Genomic DNA, 25,355 nt, shown 5'->3' on the forward strand with positions numbered 1-25,355 from the left:
CCAAAATGCGGTGGTGGAGAAAGCAGGTCACAGTCAGTAGCACATCAGCATTCGGCCACGGCATTCTCATTTGGAGCTTCACTCTTACTACTTGACTGCTCTTATGGTCCTGCTGTATTTTGTGAAAGTTGAGCCTGAGTGTGGGGGTAAAACGTTACAAATGTCCTCCTGATAAAACTCATGTCATACTTAGAAGGAAATACCTAAGTCTGTTGTTGATTGGGTACTTTAGAGATGCCAGAAAAAGGGGCTTTGAGATCATACAAGTCATTCTGGAGCCTCTGAAACATGTGTTGGGACTCTAATGCAGGCACGTTCCACAGAGGTGCTGAGAGAGAAGCAGCAGGAACTTTGAATCCAGAGCTGCTAACCTCTGGACTGTTGATAAGGGGACTGGATGGTTATTCCCCAAGGTCTGGGTGAGAGCCTGAGGGGGATACTGGGAAACCAGAGCTTAATTATGACTGTTGTGGGAGGAGGCAGCAGCACCAGGACAATGGAAGGGGGTCAGAGAGGGGATAGAGGAGCCAGCCTTATGTAAACCGTTTCTCAAAGTTACACAATGGAAAATAGTAATAACGCTAATGCACTTTTATAATGCATTCCTACAGAGATTTAAAATGCTTTGAAAAGGTAAGTAAATATTATATCATAAGGTGGCAAATGGAGAATGTGGAGCAATGAGGAAGTAAATGGCTTCCTTGTAACTGCAAGGAGAGTTAGAAGTGTGGCGGGGAGCAGAAGTGAGGTCTGTGGAGCCCTCTGAGCACTGCTCACAGCCTCTCAAATGTCCAGCTCTGCTGGACAGGAAGAAAGCTGGCAGGTTAGGAAGAAATTTTGCCTAAATCAGGAAACAAATCAGAACCAAGAAGCACATTTTTCAAGACGGGAAAAATGTTTGTTGAAAACAACAGAGAAGCATTTTGGCTTCCCAGGATTTTATTACCTTTTCGAGTGTGAGCCAAAGGATCCTATCCAAGTTTCCAGAGATTATTCCTCACAGGAAAAGCAAAGCCCTAATAAAGGACATAGCAATTGCACAGTAAAAACAACAACAATAATAAAAATGTCTTTTGTTTAATCACCTGGACAGATCCAGTGTGGTGCAAATAAAACATGGGATAACAAGCTCCAGGAGACAGGTCACATCCACAGGGGCTTGTCAGGCCAAGGCAGCAAAGTGAGACAGAGTGAGATGCTGGCAGGCAACAAGGAAAGGCAGCATTCCTATGGTCTTGGTGGTCAAGCTGCTGTTTGTCAACAGCTCCAGTGACCTTCAGGAGTTTTCTGCCCTCCCAAAAAACATTCAAACCACTGGCTGATTTCCCAGTGATAACAAACCTGCCACCTCTCCTTAATACCTCCCTGGGCTGGATTAGTCCTTTTGGGGTTGCCATGGGGGGAGCAACCCAACCTTGGGAGAACCACTAGATGCAGAGGGACCTCCATCCTGTGGAGGATGTGTCCTGTACCTTTGAGCACATATGCCCCATGTAATGAGGAATGCTGCCATTACCCTGCTCATCCTCATCCCTGGCCACAAATCGCTATGTACTGAGGACAGCCCTTGACTGGCACTGTGGGGGACTTACAGCCCTTGGTTCATTACATTTGCTCTGCCTCTGCTCATGGCATGTAGCTGCCCCCTTTCTGCCTGGACCATTTGTTGTCCCTGGGCAGGCAGAACTGCCTTTGAGTGGCTTCAGCTCCTGTGCAGACACCCCAGACAGCTCCTGTGCTGTGTGTCTTCTCCTGCCTGCAGTACTGCTGTGAGCGAGACAGGTCATCCAGGAGATCTTTTAGCTGGAAAGATGAGATTATGTGGCTCAGGACTTTCCCTGCAAGACAGAAATTGAGTCTTCATCAAAAACTCAGCTCTCGCTTCTCCTGGACTGAAATGAGGGCTCAGCCATGCAGCCAGAGGTAACGTTGTACAGATCTGCAGGACTAGTCCTGTGTTTTCCATGTTCGTTTAGATTTCAGGGACTTACAGAAAAATGTCTGTCCTGTCATATGAAATGCAGAAACTAATAAACAGTGACTTGCATTTCTCCAACTGCAACACTTAGCAGCTGCTCATGGCCGCAGCGTCGCAGCAGGTCAGTGAGCAGCCAGGCATTGCCCCCATTGCTGGACAGGCAGACCTAGAGCACAGGACCACTGCTGGAGATCGCTTCTTTTTCCAGAAGGGGTGGTGCATGGCCTCCTCCCCCGTCACAATCCCTCCATGGGCGATACTGCTGCCAGGAAGGGCCATAATCTCCCCTGCATTGGGGGGATACAGCGTGATGGGCACATCTTCAGATCACCCTCGCTGGCTCACTCCTCAGCCAGCCTGATCCATGGGTTAGGAGGGGAGCAAGGTGGAAAAGCACCAGCCATCTCCGCTGGAAAGGCTGTACATGTAGCTGCCAGGAAGAATTTGGCTGTGATTATGTGAAATCCGGTGCTGTTTGGTCTGTCTCAAGCTGACGTTCTCTGCTCTGGCTCATCATGGACAGGATCCAGCGTTCTGGGCGAAAGCGAATGCAGCAGCTGAGGCTGGCACGGAGGGGACTGAGCCGGCTTCAGAAAAAGCGTGTGGCTTTCCAAACATCTTGCAGTCCAAAGCAAAACCAGCAGTTCTGACATGCTGTGAGCCATAAACAATGAGCTTTGTCAGCATGTCTAGAGGAAATGATAATTCCTGGAGTGTGAATGATGAAATGTTAACCAAGATGGAGGCTTTGGATAGCATTGTGGTTAGGAAAGCATATGTGCATCAGTGTGGAAGAGCTGACACCAAGGCAAAAAGCCTTAACTAAGGCATTAAGATCTTCCAGGTCTCTCAGCTTACTCCCCAGTGGTGTTTTCTCCTGTTCCCTGTGTAAAGTGTAAAGCATTGCTCAAGCTGAAAGGGACCAGCACCTGAATCTGCCCCTCTTGCTGCATGGTTCTTCATCACCTACCGCGCAGCCCTGCCATTCAGCCGTCTGAGACACAGGTCTCCGTGCAGGTCAATTTATTATTGAACGTGCATTACGAGATTGGCTATCTGACTTTTCCATTCTTGGGATTAATAGGCAGGTCTGATGGTTCTGGTCTTTTCAGTGTTGATATAAAGCCTAATGAAATCAGTGGGAGTGTTTTTATAGGTTACGGTGACCTTAACAGAGACCTAGTAGCCCTGTGCTTAAATATTTTGCAAGTCTGTGGCATAGTTTCAAGGCCAAAAAGAGTCAAGGCATATTTTTCCCGTTTGCTTGGAGTATGTTAAAACTATCCATTGCAAACCGTGTGAAACATTTCCAGTCACTCCGGTAATGAATAGCATTGACATGCATGTATTAGCAGAAAACAAGAGTAACAAGAATCAGAGAAAAATGGTGCAATTATTCATAGTAATAATATTAATTTCATAATGTCATCACTGTAGGGGTCTGTTGCAATAAATAACCTCGAGAGTTATCATAGTGTGTGTGACAGAGGATGTATGTGCACAAGAGATCTGATTACACAGTAACTTTTTCCCGATGTGCCCTATGAAGCATGGAACCTTGATCACTCTCCAGCCACCCATCCTGTGGTTGTTCTAAGAAAAATGACATTCAGTCCCATTATTCAATACTGCAGAAAAAAAAGGGAAAAAAAAAAAAAAAAGACTCAGTGTTCTGCTACGGCTAGTGTTACCCTCAGGCATTTCTGGCATGTTTCCGTTGTAAATTCATTTTATATGTGGCCAGGAAGTACAACATCTTGTTGCATCATGTAAGAAAATACCATATTTCTTCGCTGTTGCTCATTTCCAACCTACAGAAGCATCTGGCGGGAGCATGTCAGAAGATCTGTCGTTAAATGTAAGAGTTTCGGCCCACAGTATAGTTTCAAGCCTAAGTCTCAATTTGAAAGAACAAGGTCAAATCATATTTTACTCTTCTCCCTTTTTAACTGTAACAATTTATTGTGCTTCCTTATTTCAAGCATGACAATGATCTTCTTTTCTACCAAAACCTGGTTTTGCCACTGTCACTTCTGGGCAATTTGTTTTTGGATGGAAATAAAAATTAACACTGCTGCTTTCCAGGAAAATCCTAGCGCCGTAAGTTTCCACCAAAGCCTGTCCCACAGCTTAACATGTCCAAGTTGTGAGGCACCCTTGCAAAACCATACAAAATACTACATAAGGGAAAGTAATAAAAGGCCAAACACTCCAGTTTGCATGAGTGGTGCTGCAGGGGTTGAGGGGATGGCTAGCCACACTGTGGCATTTGCTAGAGGGGCACAGATTTTTTGGAGAACTTGAAGACTCATCACAGACCTGGCTTCTTTCCCACCTGTTGTTCCTTTCTCTTCTGCCCTCTCTGGACCAAGTCAACATCTGCTTCACCATTCCCATCATTCTCACAATCCCCAAAAATGTCCGTGGAGCATTGGGAGGAAGGTAGAGAGCCATTTGCACAGCATAAAAATTGCTTTCATTGCTCCTACTAAGCCAAGGTCCAAGCCACACAGACTTGCGCACCGTCCGCTGGCACGGTGCCGGTCAGCTCACCGCCCCAGACATTGTGACGGAGCTCTGTGGGAACAGAATCACATCGCTTCTGCCACGCTCGCCTTCCGTGACCTGCCCATTTCTGTCTCACTACCTCACCTCCGGCGAGAGTCTCTCTGTCACCTGGTTAATCTGGGAACGGAGGTGTGGATAAGACAGGTTGCATTTCCCAGTGGTCAGAGTGGCTCCTCTGACATAAGCCTCACGTTCGTAATAGAGGCAGGAAAATTTGAGAAAATACATCGCATGTAATTAGTGTAACCTTTCTGCCAGGTGGTTAACAGCTGAGAAAAATCTCTGGCTTTAATATACCCATGGCCCCTCTTGATAAAGGACTAAATTCCAATCTCCATTTAGAAACCTGAGAAAACTAAACATACCCTCCCTGAGAGCTCTTTAAAGAGTTGGGTTTCCACCACTCACTTGCATTCCCAGATCTTTATTAGGCAAGAGGGAGCACGGTCATAAAGCCAGGCAAAACCAGCAATGGCAATATATATCCAGATAATGAGCAAAAGAGCCCTCTTTTTCAGATCTATTGGCGGGGGTCCACCTCCCTCCCTTCCCTCTCTCTGATGAAAAGGTCCCCCAGGGAGAGCCCCATGGCTCCAGCACCTTACCCCAGGTCAGGATCAGTGAGCAGTCATGCCCAAGGTTGCGATGGAGGACCCCAAACTTTGTTGCCGGTGCTACAGGTAGGAGAGCTCTCAGCTGCCTGCGCAACCACCCAAAAACCTGGTGCTGACACACGCCGATGCTCCACACCACCCCTGGGACGAATCAGGCCACGTGGCGTGGAGCTGCGAGGCAGGAGTTTAGGCAGCAGCGTGCCATCAACCCACATCCAGTTATCCACAAACTGGCACTGGAGTGTGGTCTACCCTCTTGCACTACATTTACTCCTGCCACACTCTTGGCTCCTCATAGAGCCTACAGGCTGAGGTGGAGGAAGAAACACCATTCCAGCCCACTTTAAGGCATGTCATTAAAGCAATCCAGGTACGCGAAAGACAGACCACTTTCCTTTCCCGGGCAACTGGGATGCTGCTTCCTCCAAGAGGCTGTCATAGAAGTCAAATGTCTGCATCAGTATGTCCTGAGCACAAGGGTCCTTAAGGCTTCTGGTCCCAGGTGGCTGGAAAGGAATAACTGCAGTCTCCACAACTGTTTTTATCTTCTCAGTTGCACTTGGCCGGGAGGTTGCATCACCCCAGTTTGGAGGCAGGAACCTCACTTCTCCTGTCTGTTGTGTTGCTGTAATCTGCCCTACTCTAATTTGGAATGATTTGGAGGCTGCTGCTTCGTGCTGACTAGGTCGTGCCCAAGGCAGTATTTACCATGAGAGGTATTTCTACATGTGTGCCATCATTTGCAACTCCTTCTAAATGATTTGGGGCTGAAGATGTAACCACTGATCTTCTGAAAAGCCTAGATGGTTTAACCCATTTAGCCAATTTTAGGAGAGTGACAGCTTTTAAATTACAAAATCTGGTGCTTTTCCCTTCCATTCTGTCTTACTGGGTCTATTCGGACTTCACTGAAACAACCAACGGCTGGACAATAAGTCAGTTAGCTCTAGGCTAGATTCTTCACCACATTCAGCTAAGTCAGAATTAAGCATTACTCTTAGAGATGAAGCTGTAGAGTTAGAAGTGGTTGGGAAGGTGTACATGGAAAATGCTAAGTGAGAGGGATTTGGTTGTTTTCCAGGTTTTGCATGTTACAGCCTTTTACCTGACTAATTTATACTTTGTGCCCATCTTAAACTTAGAAACATAATCAGAAAACCTAAGAGAATCCTTCTGAGCCTCCTTAAACCTACCTTTCCCAGAAGAAAAGGGAGGCGCTTTCTCATTTCATGAAATCTCCCTGTTGAAAAAAGGGAGAAAAAAGGCCATGAAAAAACTGTACATGGCCTTGACTCCAGAGCAAGAAGCAGCAAGACAGGAGCCAGGGCTGAAGGAGACTACGTGGAAAAGACAGAGAATGTCCAAACGGCAGCAGGGAGGCAACACGAACTGTCCATAGGCATTCACCCGGGCAGAGTCGCTCATCTCCGATGAGTGGCCGATGCCCAGGGGAAGCCGTGTTGGCTGGTCAGTGTCACAGGGGAGCGGTGAAGAGCGTTACCCGGCATTTGGAGAACACTTCCAGCCCTTGTCCCGGCTGTCCGAACACAACACGTTACGTGGGCAGAGGGAAGAGTGTCTGGAACAGGACTCACCTTCCCTACCAGTATTGAAGTGTTCCATTTTAGTTCTGTTCTTTTCTCTTTTTTTCCTTTTTTGCCCCCCCCCCCCCCCGGCTTTTTTCCCCTTTTCCCTCCCTTCCCCCCCACCTTTTTTTCCCAGACAGCGCCCATCCGAATGGCCCTACGAGACACCTGCGCCATGTGGCTGTTCGCTGTTGAGTGGCCATCAGCTGGCAGCAGCGGGGGGAGCTCGGCAGCGGTGGCTGCGGTGACCTCTCTACTGGAGGGTTTGCACGATGCCTGGGATCTCCTGGGACAGACTGGAATGATGTACACGGGAGGTATTCCGGGGGTCATTATACCCTGTGGGAGGAGCCTGGATCGCAGCGGTCCTGTTAATTTCTTTCATTCATCTCCACTGAAGTCCACAATTGAAAGCAATTCAAAGCACTTGGATCATACAGAACATATAAATACCTGTATTCTGGCTCGCTGCAGCAATTCAGTGATAAGTATGACTCCCTGGTGAATGAACAGGATATCACAGGCTTATTTTATCTTCCAAATGGGTCAGAGTTGAATCTTCTTCTGGATTTCCACATTCATTTCTCTCACTTGGAGAAAGCATTGTTATAGTTCTCAGACCCACGATCACAACGGAAACATCTCCAGATCTTCTGTAGGGATTTAAAATAAATTTGTTGCAACCTGCAATTTGGTTCCACTTTCTAATGAATGCCCTCATGTCTATATATAGGTGTAGTGCAGGCTTACATATTCAGCCTGCGTTCCACATATGCAGATCCAGTAACTTTGAATCAATATGTATCCCTTCATGACTACTTTAAGGGGAATTAAATTAATTAACCTTTATAGGCAATAATGGCCTTTCCTGTGGTATCCCTGTTTGTGTACCATTATCTGAAATAATGAAGTTATACCCTTTGATTCAGATATACTATTTTCAATAACAGTATAGGTCTTGTTAGCGATGATAAAAAAATGTTTATAATATCTTAAAAGAAGAGTGATTTTGCATTTTTTAAATGGTGCGATTCTAGCATTTTTGCAAATCTGAGCAGCAGATGAAAGTTTTATATGACAGCTGCTTGAAAAATGTGGAAAATACTGAAGTGAGCTCAACAGTCACAGCTGGATTATTTTGGCTAGTGTGAGTATTTCTCTAGGCCTTAAAAATAAGGCAGTGGGATAAAACAAATTCTGACCTTAGCATTAGATTTGCAGGCAGAGTGCAATATGTGTGTTGTGCTTTCCAGCGTATTTTGGTGCTTGTGTTCAATACACAAGGTGTATGTTTGTATACATATACATATACATACACACATACACGCACACACTCTCCACTTCACTTATATGTTCAGTTCAGATGTGTTTCAACTTCAAAGGACATGCAAGTACACATGCGCGTATATGTCCACAGACATAAATCCAGCTTGGAACATAGACATACAATAGATGCATAATTTGCGTTTATATCACACTTGCTGCCTTGCTGAAGTCTTTCAATCAAAGATCTCAAAGTCTTTTAAAGTCATTTAAGAACCAATTATCCCATGAGTGTAGTTGTGAGCTGCTGATATACCTTGTTCCCTGTTCACGTATTTCACCAGCAGCGTGCTCAGTTCTGTGCCTCTCTGCATCCACACCAGATACATAAAAATTAAGCCTCTTGTCACTTGTGCGAAGTGGATAATTTCTAAGTTTACTAACGAAGTGAGCTGATTCCCCCAGGTCCTTGCTGGTTAGCAGGGCTAGGAGCAACACCCAGGGGCGTCACCGTCCTGAACCACGTACTCATCATCGGAGCAGGTGATGTCTCCAACGTCTCTTTTTGCCACACAAATGCTCCTTCAGATTTTCCTGTCCTGCTCGTCATCCTGAAACAGAAGGAAAGACATCTAAAGCACCCTCAGCTCCAAAACAGGTTCCCCAGAACCTCCCAGGATTTGGCCCAGTTTGGGCAGAGGAGACACAAGTGCGGTGATCATCAGCTGTGTGAATCCCAAGGCTGGACCACAGGATTTCTGTTAGACACTTTGACGGGCCGGACACAAAGCTACCAGCATCCCAGGTCTGCTCTGAACATCATAGGAAGAAAAACAAAGTTTTAAATTAAAAAAAGAAATCACATCAAGGTTAATCTTTCAAAAGCTGCAGTCCATCTGGATGCCTTCTTCCTTGGTATTAATTACTAAGACGCACCCTGTAATCCATAAGCAAAATATGAGTAAGATGTAAGCTGGCTGCAATGGTATTTAATATTTTGCTTGCTAACAGGGCATCTAATCCACTATGAGCAGGAATTCATCAGGCTTCAGGGGCTACCTAAAGCACACAATCCTTCTAAATGAGCAGTAATCCCCTCCGTTGTATCTTCTGTCTCACGAACTAATAAGTGATGCTAAAGTCTCGTTTGCTTTGGGAGCTCCCAGCAGTGGAGGGGATGACCCTGTGCCCAGCTCCAGGTGCAGCGGTGAGCAGAGCCCTGAGAGGAGTGTGGGCAATGAGGCGGATTCCTGGCATTTTTATTTTTGCAGCAAAGAGCCCTTCTTCCTTGGCACGCCAGTGCTGTCCGAAATTTGTGAATGCGAATGCCAGACTAAAAGGATCCCATGAATGGTCTCGAGCAGTGAGATCAATAACGTTTTCCACAAACTACGCTCTTTTACATAACACCCCCTTCCCCGCTCCCCATGGGATGCACGGCGGGACGCAAGGCTGACATTTTGCAGATGCTGGGAGCACGGGCAGTTCCGGCAGCAGCGGCAGGAGAAGGAGTCAGCGTGGGGGGGAGGCACAGGCGACTGAAACTCATTACTTGGAGAGGTCGCGGGGGTCAGTGACAGTGGCGCTGAATGGATTTTTCCAGCCGTTTCGAGCTGAGATTTGCACTCTGTAATCTGAATGCTTTTATCTATTTCTGAAAATAGACAGGAATTTTTTCCACAGGCTGCTCCAATCTGGCTATGGAGATGCAGGGAGGGATTACAGGGATAAATTCAGGTTTTGTTAAGCAAGTGTAGCTTTTCCAAACCAAACATAGACAACGTTCTTCAGCACAAACATGCATACAAGAGTTCTCTTGTTGGAAGGACACATCCCCTGGTGCAAGAGATGAAAGCACCAGGTGCCCTGCACAGCCCCAAGCCCTTCGCTCCTGCTCCGGGCACTGCTCGCCTCCCCGGGCCAGCGAGGTCCCTCCAAAGCTGCCCAGAATGATCTAGACTTGTTTCCCCTGCTGAACAGACAAGTACTAGTTTACTCGGTAATTATCTTCTGTTTCACTCACATTTTGCTGCAGTTGAGCTTCCTCTCTTGCTTAGTCATGTCCTCTTCTGGCAGAGGTTTCTCTGAAAAGAGAGCTGATTCTAAAAATCAGCTAGCACAGAAACTGCCGGGTGGGTGTATTACAGCACTTTCAGAGACAAGGAACCGATAAGAAGCCAGCTTTATTTACTAACTTTTTTTCTAGCTGGAGCAGAAAATACGGTGCTGGGGCCTGGTTTTGGTGTTACTGAAGTGTTTTGAGCGAGACATTAAAGGGTGCACTTGGGTGTGTATATGCTGCTATCCTGGGGTAAAATACTGTGGGATAACAAGCCTTGCAGTTTCACAGCATTGCCTATGCTCACGGGGTTTTGCCATTTTCCTGGTGTCCCTCAGTGCCACCAGCCCTGTCGCCAAGCAGCTCACCTGCCCACCCTTGAGCGCTTTGGTCACTCTCCCACCGAGCATCTTCCAAGCCCTGGTAATGAACCAGATGCAATTTTCTCTTACCTGGGCTTTGGCACCTCCACTGTATATACAAAAGAGTTATTATGAAGCATAGATTTTGGGGTGGAAAGAGTTAGATACTGAGATGTAACCCAGCCTGCAGGCTGGGGATGTGGCATGGAGAGTGGGCAAACGTTTGTGCAGAAGCAAGTACTGGGCCAGCAGACTGGGAGCTTCGCTTGCCATCCTGCCAGGAGGTGGCTCTGCCTAGCCATGCCCAGGTGGCAACAGAGCTGCAAAGTAAACACTCCAGAGCGATAAATCTAGGGAAAAGCGAGGGAAAGCAAAAGGTAATTCAATTAAGCATTGCATTTATTAATGACAGTGAAGCCTTTGTGGTGGGAGGTATGAATCCGGATGGAAAAAAGTATATATGACCAGGGCCACATCAGGGCAAGCAAGGGCTGGAAAACGATGCCAAGAGCCGAGCTACTGAAGCACCCTGACAGCTCTGAAAGATTGATGGCAGGGGGTGACTGTCCCCTGGGAGTCTCCTCGGCTGGAGATTCAGAGGAGGGAAAAGGTCTCTTAGGAGGCAGCCAGATCCACTGAGCTTCAGCTGTTTGACAGAGGTTTCCATCAGCCCTTCTCAATGCAACGTGGCACATCCATCAAAATATGAACGAACCAACAAGTGAGTGCAAAAACCCCTTGGCATTCACCCCATGCCCTTACCATGTACCAGCAGGCTCTCGCCACCCTCCTGTCTGTGCATCCTGCTGTTTGCCAGAGCTCAGAGCACGATTTCATGCCAAGCCAACAGCAAGCACTGCCTGGGGGGGGCAAGGCCTTCAGACACAGCCACTGCCTGGCACAAAGAGACATCAACCGCTTCCCCTCGGCCAGCTAAACACTGACAGTAAAATTAGTTGAATCCCTAATTTATAAATTAACATTCTATGATTTACCAAACTAGTCAGACTAGAACTTTAAGCATCACCTTCTCCCGGACAAGGGAAGAGACTGAAAACAAACCCTAAGGAAGCATTCGAAGGAATTTGCTTGTGGGGAAGGATGCCTGTGCAGGTGGCAGCCCAGCACCGAGGATTTCAGGTGGTGCTTGGCCTCGGCGGGCCCTCTGCACTTGCTCCTAATGGTCCTGCCAGGTCGGGTTCCCCAAGCACCAGCCTCCCCACAGCGGTGGGAGGTGGGCTCTGTGCTATCAGGCCTTCAGCTGGCTCTTCTGCCTCTCCCCCTGCCTTTCCCAGTAAACAAATAACAGCAGACTCCTGTTCAGCCTTGTCTATTTTGGGATCTCTAGCAGTCCTACCAATAATCACTGTTATAAATGTTTACACTGATGGGAGACTGGCCCATATTGTACAGAGATAATAACAGTACAATTTGATATTCATGAGGTGCTGATGATCTCTAAATATAGAAACAGAGTAATTATTGCTGGCATTACAGGCTGGATTTCAAAAAGCAGATAAATGGAGAAATGGATATGCTATTTATTGCAGCTTCAACAGTAACAACAGGAAAGCTGTCTCCCTTGATTAGGCGAGGACCAGACTGCAGAAGGCAGAGCTCATGGCAGAGGGGTGAAGGGCTGTGATACCCTACCAATGGAAGGGAAAAGCACAGCTGTAGAAAAAAAATCCGACAATGCACCTAACGCCAAGCTCACCCCAATGCACGTGACTATGCAAGACAGCAATGAAGCGGGTTGACTGTACCAGGAAAACCTATGGCGACTGGAAAAAACCATCACAGACTGTTCTACCAAAACCTCTTAAGGAAAGACGAAGGCTTTGGCCACCAAAATCCATGTGTGTCTGCAGCTGGAGCAGGCTGCCAGAGCATGCCGGACTGAGATCCCAACTGTTAGCATCTGCAGGGAGCTTCAGCCTCCCTCCGGCCGCGCTTGTACGCCGGCCTGGGAGACGAGCAGGGCACGCAGCAGCATGGCATCCCCGCGTGCTGGCCGCTGCACGTCCACGTTTCATCATTCTTCTAGTCTGACTTCCTTCGATACAGTGTAGGAACCTTTGGCTCTTACTGGACACAACAAAAATAGTGGGTACTCGGGGAATAAGTGGGATAAACAGGCTGCCGGTTGACTGCAGAGTCTTCTGTACAGGCATGGACACGGGGCTTCAGGTGTGCGGGTTGGTATCACTGAGGGGGTTTCCAGCAGAATCTCTCCTCTGCTGGACATGGCGTGTGTCAGGGAATGTGTGTCTGGGGCTGTGTCCTTCTCCCAGCCTCTAGAAGGTTAGTTACTGACTGACAGGATGGACACCCCTCTGCCTGTGGTACCTCGCTGCTCACAGGACCCAGTGCTGCTTTGTGCGGCCGTTCCCTCCCACCTGCCTGGTGCTTCCACAACAGACAAAGCCAGATTTGCTTCGGCTTTGACCTTTACCACCACTGTGCTGAACAGAGCACTCACCTGTTTCTGTGGCTGTAGCAAAAAGCATGTGGACGGTAGCCAGGCTGTTGCCCCAGAGAGAGCAAAAGTGACGCCTTCGGACAGAACAGGACAGGAGCTGTAGGTTCTTCTGGGTTTGGCAGTTGGTACAGCTTTGAACAACGAATTTCTGAAGTGAGATGAGGAAGGGGGAAAAAAAGAGGAAAGCAGTTAGCCACTGCTTTCAGACTTTGGTCTGAAAGCTAATTGCAGAGGGGATGTTTCTAAGAGCTGAACCAGTCTTTTTATTAAGGGATTCTGCAGCCCAAAGGGTCAAGCAGCAACCTGAACTCGCAGGCTCTCCAGGGTTTGGGAACCGGTGCTTGTGTGTGAACTTCATGTGGCTCACCCAGCCCGATACATGGAAAGCTAAATTTATACACATACTCTGCTGCTACTCTACTGCCCTTCCTATACCTTCTCTATGCATACTACTAGCCAAAAGGGGAGAGAAGGAGGAAAAAAAAAAAAAAAAAAAGGAAAAAATAAAGAGACAAAAGAAAATAAAGAAAAAAGGAAAAAGAAAAAAAAAGAGAAAAGGGAGGAAATGGACAACAGGAACAAAAGGAACAAGAGGGACAAAAAGAAGAGAGAAGAAGAGAGAAAAGAAGAGAGAAGGGGTGAAAGAAAAAATCTAAAGAGTTGCAAGTGAGAAAAAAATGGAGGTACCACTCCATAGCATGTGCACAGTATTTACTATGTTCCTGTAGGTGTACAGATATTGACTAGCCCTTGAATTGCAGTATGGCTGATTGGATTGGGTTATCCTCTGTTGTTGGAGCAGAGGGAGTCCGAGTTCCACAGACCTTTACAGCTTTTTGTCAGACACCACCTCAAAGTTTTTACTTAAGTTTTACAATTAGGGAAACCAAAGCACTGCGAAGTTACATTGCTTGGCCAAGGACCTACAGCATGTCACTGGTGTGATTTCCATGGGAGCTCAGCCTTGGTCTCGGTCACCAGCACTCTCAGACGAGAAGGGTCTTGGTCAAACTGGACGTGCATGGGGTTTCAAATTGGCTGTCCCCAGCAGCACGAGCTACGTGGCTTTGGAGAAGCTCTCTGGTGCTATGCTTGGCTCTGTGTCAGTATGGCGGAGAGAAAATGACTGGCTGTGACCAAACCGGTGTCACTGCCTGGAGGTCCCACTGGCTTGGCAGACAGACCCCAATCTCTCAGACAAGCTCCAGGCTCGTCTGCACCGAGTCAGCTCCCACACCGACAGATTCACTAGGCGTTTTGCTTAAATAACTGGCAGAGGATGTTCTTGTTGTTGAACATGTGTTTCAGTTGGATAGGGACTGCTCAGCCTGTAGGGAATCTGTGCTGTGGCAAAGGCGGATCAGAGCGGTATTTTTTAATTTAAAAAAAAAAAAAAAAAAAAAAGGCATTTCAAGCATAGTTTGTACTCTGCCTGGGGAGGAGCTCTCTGCCCCTGGGGAGTTTTCAGGATGCTGAGCCATGACAGCAGCTGTTGCTTCCCTACTTGCTGCTCTTAAGCAATATATTGCTCTCCTGGGCAGGTGACGATGGAGACAGAGCACCACCTTCTCCAATATAATCCAAAGCTCCATGCACACTGTTCAGGTTGGGAAAGAAACCTCAAACTGGGATGCTGCTTCAGAACTGGAGAACAGAGGTGTTCACCCTGTTGTAGGTCCCCAAGGGTGTTGAAGTAGCTCTGGGGGGGGTCCAGCACAGGACACTAAGAGAAGTGGGTATGCTGGCAGGAGACTTGGTTTCACTATGAGAGCAGCGCTGCTGGGAAATCTGTAGGCTCTTACAAATTAAAATGTTAAAAAATGCAGCTCTGAGGTCTGCTGCTGTAAGCTTTGTGAAGTATAGACAAATCACCAATCTCTAGAGAAAATGCTAGATTTTGTATAAGGGAAAAATGTGACATTCATTCATAACTTCCAGGTTTTTCCAGTTCCCCTCTGGTCACAGTTCAAGGTTGTGCTTCCCAGTTGCAGCTCTTTACTGTTCATTTTTTCCCCCCACAAAATATGAATTTTGTCCTAATGAGGTCAATGATTGGAATTTTCTATTCAAGAAGCTTTTCTCCTCAGTTACAGATGGCTGTAGGCCTGGCAAGTACGCAAGTCTGAAGGTCACCACGTCCCATGGCGACAGTCAGGGTTTGTCACCAAAATCAGTTCTCTGTGCTGCAGACTGGTCTACCCACCCATTAGTCCCATTGCATGAAACCAAGGGATAAAATGAAAATGCAATAGGCATAACACCAGCGTGACAGGTCCCAGGAGCTACTCCGGCATTTATTTGGTGCATGTTCTCTGCCATGGTTGGTCTTGTTTTTTATAGTTGTGGCTAAGAGATGGTAACTTCTGGGGCTTGGAATAACTCACCATTTTTTTTAAACAGCTCCTTTGAAGCCCAGTGCGGAGGAGTCAAGGTGTGCATTGTAGAGGAGAAGGGACCTCAGAGAACAGGGGAGGTTTAGGGTGGAAAGAAGGTGGAATGGAAAGAAGGTGAGATTCCCAAATCTTCCCTTCCCACCTGATGTCTTACGTGCGTTACAGAGAAGTATGTCAAAAGCATGTCTTCACACGCAGCCGCGGGTCAGTTTGCTGTTTGGGACAGTGAGGGTGGGAAGTGGAAATAATTGTTGTTTTTAGCTGGGATGAACATGTCCAAATCAAACCTTCACAGCTATCTTTCCTCATAACTTTTTCCACTTCCGCTACCTGCAGCTCTCCCTTTGGAATGAGCGGTGGAAACAGTCCTTGTGGGTCATGAGAAAGGATCAGACTTCTAAATATGTTGTTATTCCTGTTTTCCAGCTCTCGGCACTCACAAAAACAGATGATTAAACAGAGTAGGTGGCAGTCAACTGATCCAGCTCTCCCGGCAGGTACAGGGAGTTCTCTGCAGAGAAGCAAAACTGCTGGAGTAGACATCTTCCCTACTGCAAAGGCGCTTGCTATTCTTTACAACCAAAACAATGCAGATGCTGCAAAGAGGCATCACCTCACTGGAACACCCTTTCCTGCATTTTTGTTCAGACTTATTACTAGATACCTGGTCTGCATTGCCCTGTAACAAAATTAGGAGCAAATCAGATCTCTTAGACTTTAACAAGGCAGTTTGGGATTTTGTTTTCCCATGTAATTATACAGGAGGTAAGTGAACAGGCTTTGACTTTGATCCAGGTTTCTTGTCATGAATAATAAAATAAATAATAAATATCAAGAAGCACATACACATACTTACCCATCCCCTTATCTAGTACGAGCAATGTTGAATTTATGATAATAGCCTTACCCCTTAAAGAAAAAGAACTGAAAGTAACTATGAACGTTGTGTCTTTCCTTCTGCAGCCCACACAGCTATAAGGTCTACTAGATACAGACGCCAAAGTTCATTTGCTACTGATGCACCATCACCCCTCTCCATGAGCTAAGCAGTGTTTTACTTCTCCTCGAGCCTTTAGAGCCATCAGGGCAGTATTATTTTCAAAGCACATGGGTGTTTTCTGGAAAAGCATATGAAACGCGACGCACTTGTTGGAAGGTATGGGAAGTTTTGACTTACTGCTATGTTTCCGTTCCTTGCTCGTGCTGCAGGGAGAGACCTGCACAGTGCGGAGATGGTGAAACATGCGCCTGGTTGGGATGGGGGAACAGGAGAAGGCAGATGATGAACAGAGAAGAACAGAGATGGCAAAAGGAACCCACAGGGCCTGTCCCAGAGCTCTCTCAGGTGGCTTCAGGAGCCAGGACATTAGGGGAAATGGGGTGAGAAGGGGAAATACAGCAAGGAATTATTACAGAAGGGGTGTTTTGCTGTCCCTGAATGGATGTCCTGCAGGAAGAATGGCCCCCCTTTTTTAGCTTTCCCCACTGCTCCTCATGACTTCATCTGTTGAGCAAGCTCCCTGGTTTCTGCTGAGAGAGGAGATGAAGTCACTTATGAGGCCAGGATGGGGAGAGGACTCAAAGGGCTTTCTTGGAGGAACATTCCATGGAAGAGTCCAACAGACTTAGAGACAAGAAAGTTTCAGACTAAATAAATCAATGTTCAGCTTCAGAAATGCATAAGACCTGCTAAAGTTAGACTCCACAACAGCCTCGGTCACTGGGTCTGGAGCAGGAGAGGACTCAGCAGAGGGTACGCTGGTGCCAAGCAGGACAGGCACATCGAACATCGATCTCACACTCTGCCAACAGCCCACAACCAACATCAACGTGGGGAAACAAGTGTCAGCAGCCCCCAGAGACAGATCCTGGAGGAGGGACCTCAGGTTTCCAAGCAGAAGTAACACAGTCGTCAGGTCTTCACTCCTGCATCACCATGGGGACACTCCTGCCCCCCAGCTCCACTACCCCACTGAGACACAAAACACCTCCTGGCACTTTTGAGTGCTGCGCAACAGGAGTGGTGGTGAAAATCAGCCTTTATGAAGTACACAACCATCCTACGAGGCCTGCTACTTTGCTTCAGAAGTGCTGCTGCTATTCTCAGAGACACCACAGCCATCACAGCCCTCGCTGTGCCCATGGGATCACTGGCTTACAGTGGTCCCCACTGCCACAGCATCAGGGCTACCAGATGGACTGGGTCAGGCGAGGTGACCCTGCTCAGACCCCCCTGTACAGACACTACAGCGCAGTCATGACTTTGTATGACCTGAATAGAAAAGTCAAGGTCTGACAGCCCTGGGAGACAGGCAGTCAGGGTCACTCCGTAGTCCTTAGACAACACTGCAGATACAACAGCTGGACCAAGCACCTCTGGCAGTCCGGGGGACAGCGAGGAGAACATAAAGCTGCTTTGCAAAACCAGCGGCAACGCTGCTTGTGGACATGTGCAATTGGGAATGGTCCCACTCTAAAGACAGAGTTTAAAAGCAGCCAGACATTTTTCCTTTGTTCTTTATTTTTTCTGCCACGACACGATGCAATGAGCACTGTTGTGCAGATGGTCAGCAACGAAGCTGTGTAACAAAAGAGAAAAGCGACCGGCCTAAAACATCTGACAGGGATCCATTAATCAAGGGCCAGAAATAAAAGTGACCCCTGCAGCACTGCTAGGGAGAGCTGGGAGCCAATTCCCCGGCGTGTCTTATATACCATATCGAAACGCTACCTGAAAATCCCTCACTGGAGTCAGTCAAATCATTCAGGGACCTCGGCCAAGTCAACTATCTTCTGCTTTATGAGCCTTGAGGACCCTAAGGCATGCGCACCGCTGCTATGCACTGTAATGGATTCAGACCGGCTCTCTGCTATCTATATTTATCACGTTCCCCTCAGGAAGTGCTTTGGCAGGATTTTGTAACGAAACCCCTGCCCAGAGCGCTCTTTGGCATGCAGCGAGCAGCCTTAAAATAGCGCAGTGACATACTGCAATAATTACTCATATTAACACTCCTCATTGTGTGACGCTTTGTCCCCGTCGCCTGGCTCATCCCGGCGCATGGTGGGACGGCAGGGAAGAGCTGGCCTTTCCCAAAAGGCAAAGTTCAGTGCCAGGCTCGCACACCAGCCCCAAACCGCGCCGAGCCGCCGGCGCTCCCATCCATCATGCCAATGCCCCCATCAGCTTCCAGAGCCAAAGTTCGCAGGTGTTCAGGCAGGATATTTTGGCTCCTTTCTAGCCCCTTGGTGGCGTTTGATGAGAACGTTAACAAAAATAAGCATAAAAGCCCAAGCAGAGCATAACTTCAAACCCACGCTATAGAAGCGCGCTGCTTACTTGCCAGTTACATGCTGGCTCCCAGTCTAGCCCACATTTTCAGGTTTTTATCCCCTTCAGAGTAAATCTTCCTGCGCTGTGCTAATAATACATCTCATTTTACCTTAAATAGCGAGAAAAAAGTAGGTTCTAGTCAGAAGAGAGATGGGGAAGCAGGGGCAGCTTTGCTTGAAGTTGACAGAACCCTCCAAGTTCTGGTATTTTTGAGAAAATGTTTTCTCTGTTCAAAAGAAAATTATATAAAAAAATGCTTGAATTGCTTGAATTATGCATCTTGAGCATCTGCAGTGCTTTTTTTCTGTTGATGACAAAACGAGCTTTTGAGAAACAACTTGTTACTGCTGCCTATTTACCTAAACTCACTGGATTTCAGGAGCTCGATCTAAACCCCATCCAAGCCAGTACAAAGAATAACAAAGCCTTCAGCGGGCTTTGACTAAAACCTCAGGTCCTAGAGGACTGCTCAGGGTTCCCCACAGACCTGGGCCTCATGTTTCAAGAAGACACAGTTCTATAATTACAGAGGCCAGGGTCTCTGAACAGATATTGATGCAACTGCTTAATTACAGCTTCGCAAGGAGAGATAATACAGCTGTCCCTTCAGTATACTCGATGCAGAGAAAGAGAAGTCAGGGCATGAAGGCTCCTTTCAGCCTTTATTTTGGTGAGTACTGTCACTTTGGGGAAAAGCACCCGGTAATACACACCATTTGCTGGTACATGATGTGACCGCTGCAGACACTGTGCGACACCCCATACATGTGACAGTATTAGCACATACATGTGCCTCCTGAAGCCATGCCTGCGTAGGGAGTTACAACCACGCTAACATCTCTCCTCTTCCCCCTTTACGAGGCTCAGTGAATGTAAAGACATGGGGAGTTATCAGAGCACGCACAAAAAGCAAACTATGAAGGAACAGCAGCAAATAGAGCCAACGCGTACAGCTATTTTTTTCATTAAGAAAACTCATTCAGGCCACATGAGTTAGCAAATGTGCTCGCAACCACTTCTGTAACTATGATGCCATGGAAAAACGCTATTCCAAGAAAGCATCTGGCTAAATACAACAAACTCCCATTAAGCGATCCTACACTTTTGTTAAACCGCAAAACATCTTTCAGAATATATCAAAGAACATTTTCCAAAGCTGCCTTTCTCTAGCGTGTCATCGAATGTACCCTGAAAGCACAGCTCAGCAATGAACTCAGTATCTGAATTTGTAACGGCATAGGTGTCTGCCAAACGTATCGTCACCAGCAAACAATGCACTACTCATATGGATATTTTTTTTTTTTCCACGCACCAGCCTTTATTAAAATTCTCTCAATTAATTCCATGGTCTCCAGGACCTTCTGCCAAGGTCACCATTCATGGCTGAAAGGGCTGCTCACTAAGTAATCAACACTACTCTGGAGACTTTCTTGTAAGCTGTAATCAAACACAATCTTCTGTTAATTGCTTGCACATACTTGGTGCATTAACAAGAGGAGCTTTAAATATATATATATATATATACACATATATAACCAAACACAACTGAGGAAGGCAAAGCTCAGATATTAGCACCATACGAGGATTCTGTTGATGGCTTCTCTATAAAAGCCAGATCTGATTAGTGACATGGGGGAAATGTTTTATTTGGAATAAAGCCTTCGCTTCAGAAGACCGTGTCTCAAATGCAGTGCTGGGTGGCTACATCTCTTCTAGCATAAATTCTTGCCTGTGGGACGAGGTCAGCAATAGGCTCTTGCCCCAGTTACTGCTCTAGATCTAGCTGTCTGCTGAAAATCCACCCCTGAATGTCTGTTTTTGAACCGGACTGGGTTTGTTAGGTGCAAAGACTTCTTCTTTGGTATGTAACTGTAGGGCACAGCCTGCCTTACCACACTCAACAGAGCAAGGGGTCTAAGGAAGCGCTGTCAGGAGCGAGCAGGACCGCACCAGCTCAAGGCGACCCGCTCCGCATCCCACTCACCCATGATGTCAGGTTATTTGACCTTGTAGAAGTGCTGCTACTTAAAACTGCTCAGTCAGCTTGGTAATTACCAGGGATGGCTCTCGGCCCTGTCTCACCACAGCCGCTGGTTGAACAGCAGCTGATGGCACAGCTGACCAGCCTGTCACTGACTAAGCCACAAGCGAGCTCCCCTCCCCAAAAGCTTCCTCAGCCTGGCTTGTGATCAGAGGAACCGATAGCCTCTGCTGAAACACAGCATAGAGCAGGAGGTACCAAGGACAACCTGAGGCATTAGCAGAGCTCAGCAGGAATCCAGGACGAGTCAGTGGTCAGGGCAACATCTGTCCTGGTCTCTTAAATGCCAGTTACCTGATGGAGCCTGCACAGCTCTGAGCCCTCCTCTGCTCTTATGGGCACTTAATCGACTCATAGAAGAGAAGAAGAGCTTCTGGAGACAGCATATTTTGGTATTCAAATGTCTCAGGTGAGGCTACAGGCCACCCTTCTCACACCAAGCAGACAAGATCAGGCATCTTTAAATGTCCCAGAGCATTGCTTTCTTCTTATCAAGTGTTCAGAGGGGCAAAGTCTAGTTCCCAGGAGCAAAACCAGAGGGTGCGGTGTTGGAGAGCTAGCAGACCCTACCAGGCTGCACATCTCCCTCTTGTTCACTTTTTCCCTTTGAGACACTGGCTCACAAGTACTTCAGACTCCTGGACTGCCCAGAGAGTAATTGCAATGGGTACTACAGCTTCGAAAGAGGATTGGACCAAGGTCCTGGAGAAGAATAAAAGAGGTCCCTCTGTCTCTTCTTGTTGATGCTTTACGGTTCTTCTACAGGTTAACAGGTTTTTCTAGGTATGCCACAATCCATATTACATTATTTTTCCATTGCTAGTTTCAAATTATACTGCTTCTCCCTCTAAGCTCATAAAGTTCTTTTTAAAAGCTCATAAAATTTCACCTGTGTACGTTTATGGCTCTCAGGATATGAACTAAACTCAATTGATTTAGCTATATTTACCATTGCTGAACTTCACGCTGTATTTCACCGCACTACCTTTTCAGGAGGAATAAGTCACTTCCTCCTCCTTTCCTCTGGCTGAATTCTTCCAGCACAGCCACTGAATCCAGAAGACTAATTTTTCCCGTCTTTTCTTGGAAACCCAGCAATACAATTATGGCTTAAAATGTAAATAAGCATGTCTACACTGACAGATAGCTTAGTTTCCTACCTCACTGCCAGGCCCTAAGTCTCTGATCAACCACATCACATATTCATAGAATCGTTTGGGTTGGAAGGGACCTTTGAAGGTCATCCAGTCCAACACCCCTGCAACGAGCAGGGACAGCTTGAACTAGATCAGGTTGCTCAGAGCCCCATCCAAACCAGCCTTGAATGTTTCCAGGGATGGACATCTGCCACCTCTCTGGGCAACCTGCTCCTACTTTGCTCAAAGTACTTCCTTCCAGAAGGAAAAACGAGCACATATGGTGGGACTGCCACCCTACATTTCCCACAAGACAGGCAATGCTGCTGTGGAAGGCCCCAGTTTTGGTCCCTTCTTCTGGGATGGCCCTTCAGTGCTCCTCTGGGACCCTCCACACTAACTTCTTCTGCATATTCCTACACGATAACCCAGAGCATGCAAGACATACCATCACATTAGGAAAGCACCAGCCTGTCTAGTTACAACGCCCACACACACATTTCTTCAAGCTTTTTGAGGAAGAAAAAAAAATTTTAAAAAAGAAACAAAACCCCACAGAAAAACAACAACGATGTGTCAAGGCCATAACTCATGGCGCAGGAAAGACCTAAGTCGAGAGCTATGCAGCGTGGGTGCAGCCAGGCTGCTCCAGAGGGACCCAGCCTCCAGCAGGATTGACACCAGCCCCTACCTACCCCTGTGGTCTGGGAACACCCTGAGGGGTGACACAGCTGATGAGAGAGCTCAAACATCAAACCCAGCTCCAACAGGCACCCAAATCCATGGCAGCACCTTGCAGACCTCAACTCTGAAAAGCCCGAGAGGCTTCCTTGGTCCTGCAAACATAGGGCAGGTTGCTCTTGGTCTTGTAAAAGTTGGACAAAGGGGCCTTAATCAGCAGAAGACCAACAGCATCCGTGCCTCTGGCGCTGACAGAAATCAACACCTGTAAAGTAACATGGTAGGCAGGCATAAACTCAAAAATAGAGGCAAAGTTTATCTAAACACATTTGAGTTGCCATGATTTCTTTTCCCATTTTAGACAAGACTATGAAAACAGTTTTGATCTCTAGCCCTTTGTTTCCTTTACGGCTGGAACATGAAGTGAATCAACATTTCGGGACCTCCAAAATATTTTGATTTGCTTTTGGTATTTGCTTATAAAAATGATTGGAGTTTGTCGGAGGGAGTGGAAGAGCCAGGTTATTTTTTGCTGCTTGGGGAAGGAATGAATTTGCAAGGGGTACAACAGGAACTGGCTCCAGCCTTTTCAACTCTGTGGCTCATTCTCTTTCTTGGTTCCACAGTAAATTGTTGCAGTGGGTTGGAATGATCTGGTGCTGCTTGATTTCTTACAGCCTTATGACTCTGAAGCAAACGTTCAGCCCTGGTAGCATCACACCTTGGCACTGGTCACCTCCGCACAGCCCCACTCCCACACACAACTCGCAGGATACCGGAGGAAGAGCGGTGGCAGCAGCCGCGCGGAGGCATCCTACGTGGTGGATGGGGACCACCAGCCACTCGCTCCTGAGAGAAAGGTGGCAGGTCCTGGTTGCCACGGAAAGCAGGAAGCTAATAGACTTAAGTGGGTTACACAGAATGAAGTCTGATGGAAGGAAAAAAAAGTCACCCTAGTGTGGAATCTTCTGCTTTTTCTTCCCCTAAGAGACTAAAAATTACATACTTGTCCTGTCCAGGGAGATCTGAAACACAGACTGGGCTGAAATCAAAACCCCATGTATGAACATTCCTGAAGTTTAGGAGAGGAACTCCTTTCCTAAGATAGGCCATCTTAAAACCTCTTTATAACGGCCAAACTGAAGTCCTAGATTCCAAGCAGAAATTACTTTGAGAATGTTACATCCAGATGTAGATATTAATGTAGCAGGGTTTGGCTGTGGGAAATCACTGATGTGGCCCACCACACCACAAAACTCACCGGTTTTCTTCAGTATCACATGGACCAAGACATCTTAACATATAGACTCTCACCCAGGATATTTTAAAGTAAGAAGAAATAAAATCAAACATGGAACTGCTATCTCATTTGGTTTTATGCAGCAGACACCATGTGCGTGAACAGCAGCACACCTCTCCTATTAACAGCCTCACACTTCTGGCCATGCTTCCTGGAGGTAGGTGGTTCACCGCTGTCCCTTCTGCTGATTTCATATTGTTGTTTGAAAGTTGCAATCATTTTTTTCAGGGAAGAGATTGATTGGCCTAGATAAATGGACCAGCAGCACTCTCACTCATAAGAGATCATGCAGGCCGTTGTACCTGAGAGCGCGAGGCCAACCATGCTCATCAGGTCATGGTGAGATGCAGCCACCAGCAGTGTGGGCACAGGAGGAAAACTTCACCTACTGTTCTCCAAAGTCTTTCCTTGAGCCGGAGGTGCCATGGGTGCTGCAGCACTGAGATGATGGGTGTCAGCTTGGTCCAAGCTGCAGGCTGCGAGTCTGCGAAGAGCAGCTAGTTCAGCTCTAATTGCTCTTCACAGCCTCCCTGCTGGAGGTTCTCACCATCTCAGATCTGCTCATGGGAATGCTGCCTAAGCCACTTCTCTCAAAGAAGTCCTGCTTGAAAAAAGTCAAGATTTTGTCCATTTACACAACTGTGGCTTAAATTGCTTGGGATCCCTTTCAGCTAGCCACACCATGAGCAGAGGAACCAGAATATTTAGGGGATGTCAGCGATGGGCAGCCAGATGCAGTCATTTCTTCAGCAAGCAGAGGTACAGCTGGAAAAAATATATGTGTGCACGGACCTGGTACCATCGCCTCAGCCACCGCTCTCTGTTGTGTCCTCCTCATGCAGGCAACCTCCTCCTGCTTTAAACTAACATCAGTGTACGGCGTCACCGCTGCCACGGCATTGTAACACAGGCTGCGCTCAGCTGTGTCATCTGCTGTAGATGTGGTCACCTTGAGCAGGGCAGGCATCGATGTCTTACCTTAGCAAGGCTGCAAGATCAACCAGTGCTCGTCCATCAGAGCTGCCTCCGGAGCTGAATGTATTTTCCAAACAGAACTAAAGGTCCCGTATCATATCTCCGGGACACCAAAAGGCAACGAGGCTCTGTCTGCAGTCCTCGCTGACAGACACACTCACGCACTTTCGGTCTGCCGAGCCAGCTGGATGGGAACCAAGCGAACTGCTGCTACGTAGTTATCAGGCTGCGCTGGCTCACCTCCTCCCAGCTTGGGGCACAGGCAGCACAAGTGCATCTGCCTGCAAGAGACTGTGTAGGCAGAGAAAGCAAGAGGCAGACAGGGAGCGATGCAGCGGTGTTAGCCTCTTAGAAAGCATCTAAGGAATCCCAGGAACAAGAGTTTCTGTGAAAAGTTACACTCGTCGCCCTGCTCTCCCTGTGGTCCCATCTGCCCTTCTTTACTGCTGGTTGTTTTCAAGCTGGAGGCAAGTGAACAAATAAGCACGTGGTATCTGAAGTTTTGATAAGCAATGTTGGTTACATTTAAAAAAATAATAATAAATTACAAGTTAGTCTTTCCCCATTTTTAAACCAGCCCGAA

At 47.2% G+C, this 25,355-nt stretch overlaps 1 long non-coding RNA gene across 5 annotated transcripts; it reads right to left on the reverse strand.

Annotated features, from left to right (window-relative positions):
* LOC121096393 lies at nucleotides 1–25,076 on the reverse strand. 5 transcript variants are annotated; one of them, XR_005830483.1, is made up of 6 exons: nucleotides 24,776–25,076; nucleotides 12,913–13,060; nucleotides 8,326–8,620; nucleotides 6,915–7,399; nucleotides 6,354–6,400; nucleotides 1–3,606 (listed from the first exon to the last, which is right to left on the reverse strand). It is a non-coding gene; the product is annotated as an uncharacterized LOC121096393 (long non-coding RNA). The 5 variants fall into 5 exon arrangements; XR_005830482.1 differs by lacking the exon at nucleotides 1–3,606 and having other exon boundaries at nucleotides 3,613–6,400; nucleotides 6,915–7,098; nucleotides 7,200–7,399; XR_005830485.1 differs by lacking the exon at nucleotides 1–3,606 and adding an exon at nucleotides 3,613–5,666.
* Nucleotides 25,077–25,355: the final 279 nt, after the last annotated feature.

The sequence above is a fragment of the Falco naumanni genome, chromosome 12 (assembly GCF_017639655.2).
Source record: "Falco naumanni isolate bFalNau1 chromosome 12, bFalNau1.pat, whole genome shotgun sequence".
Lineage (NCBI taxonomy): Eukaryota > Metazoa > Chordata > Aves > Falconiformes > Falconidae > Falco > Falco naumanni.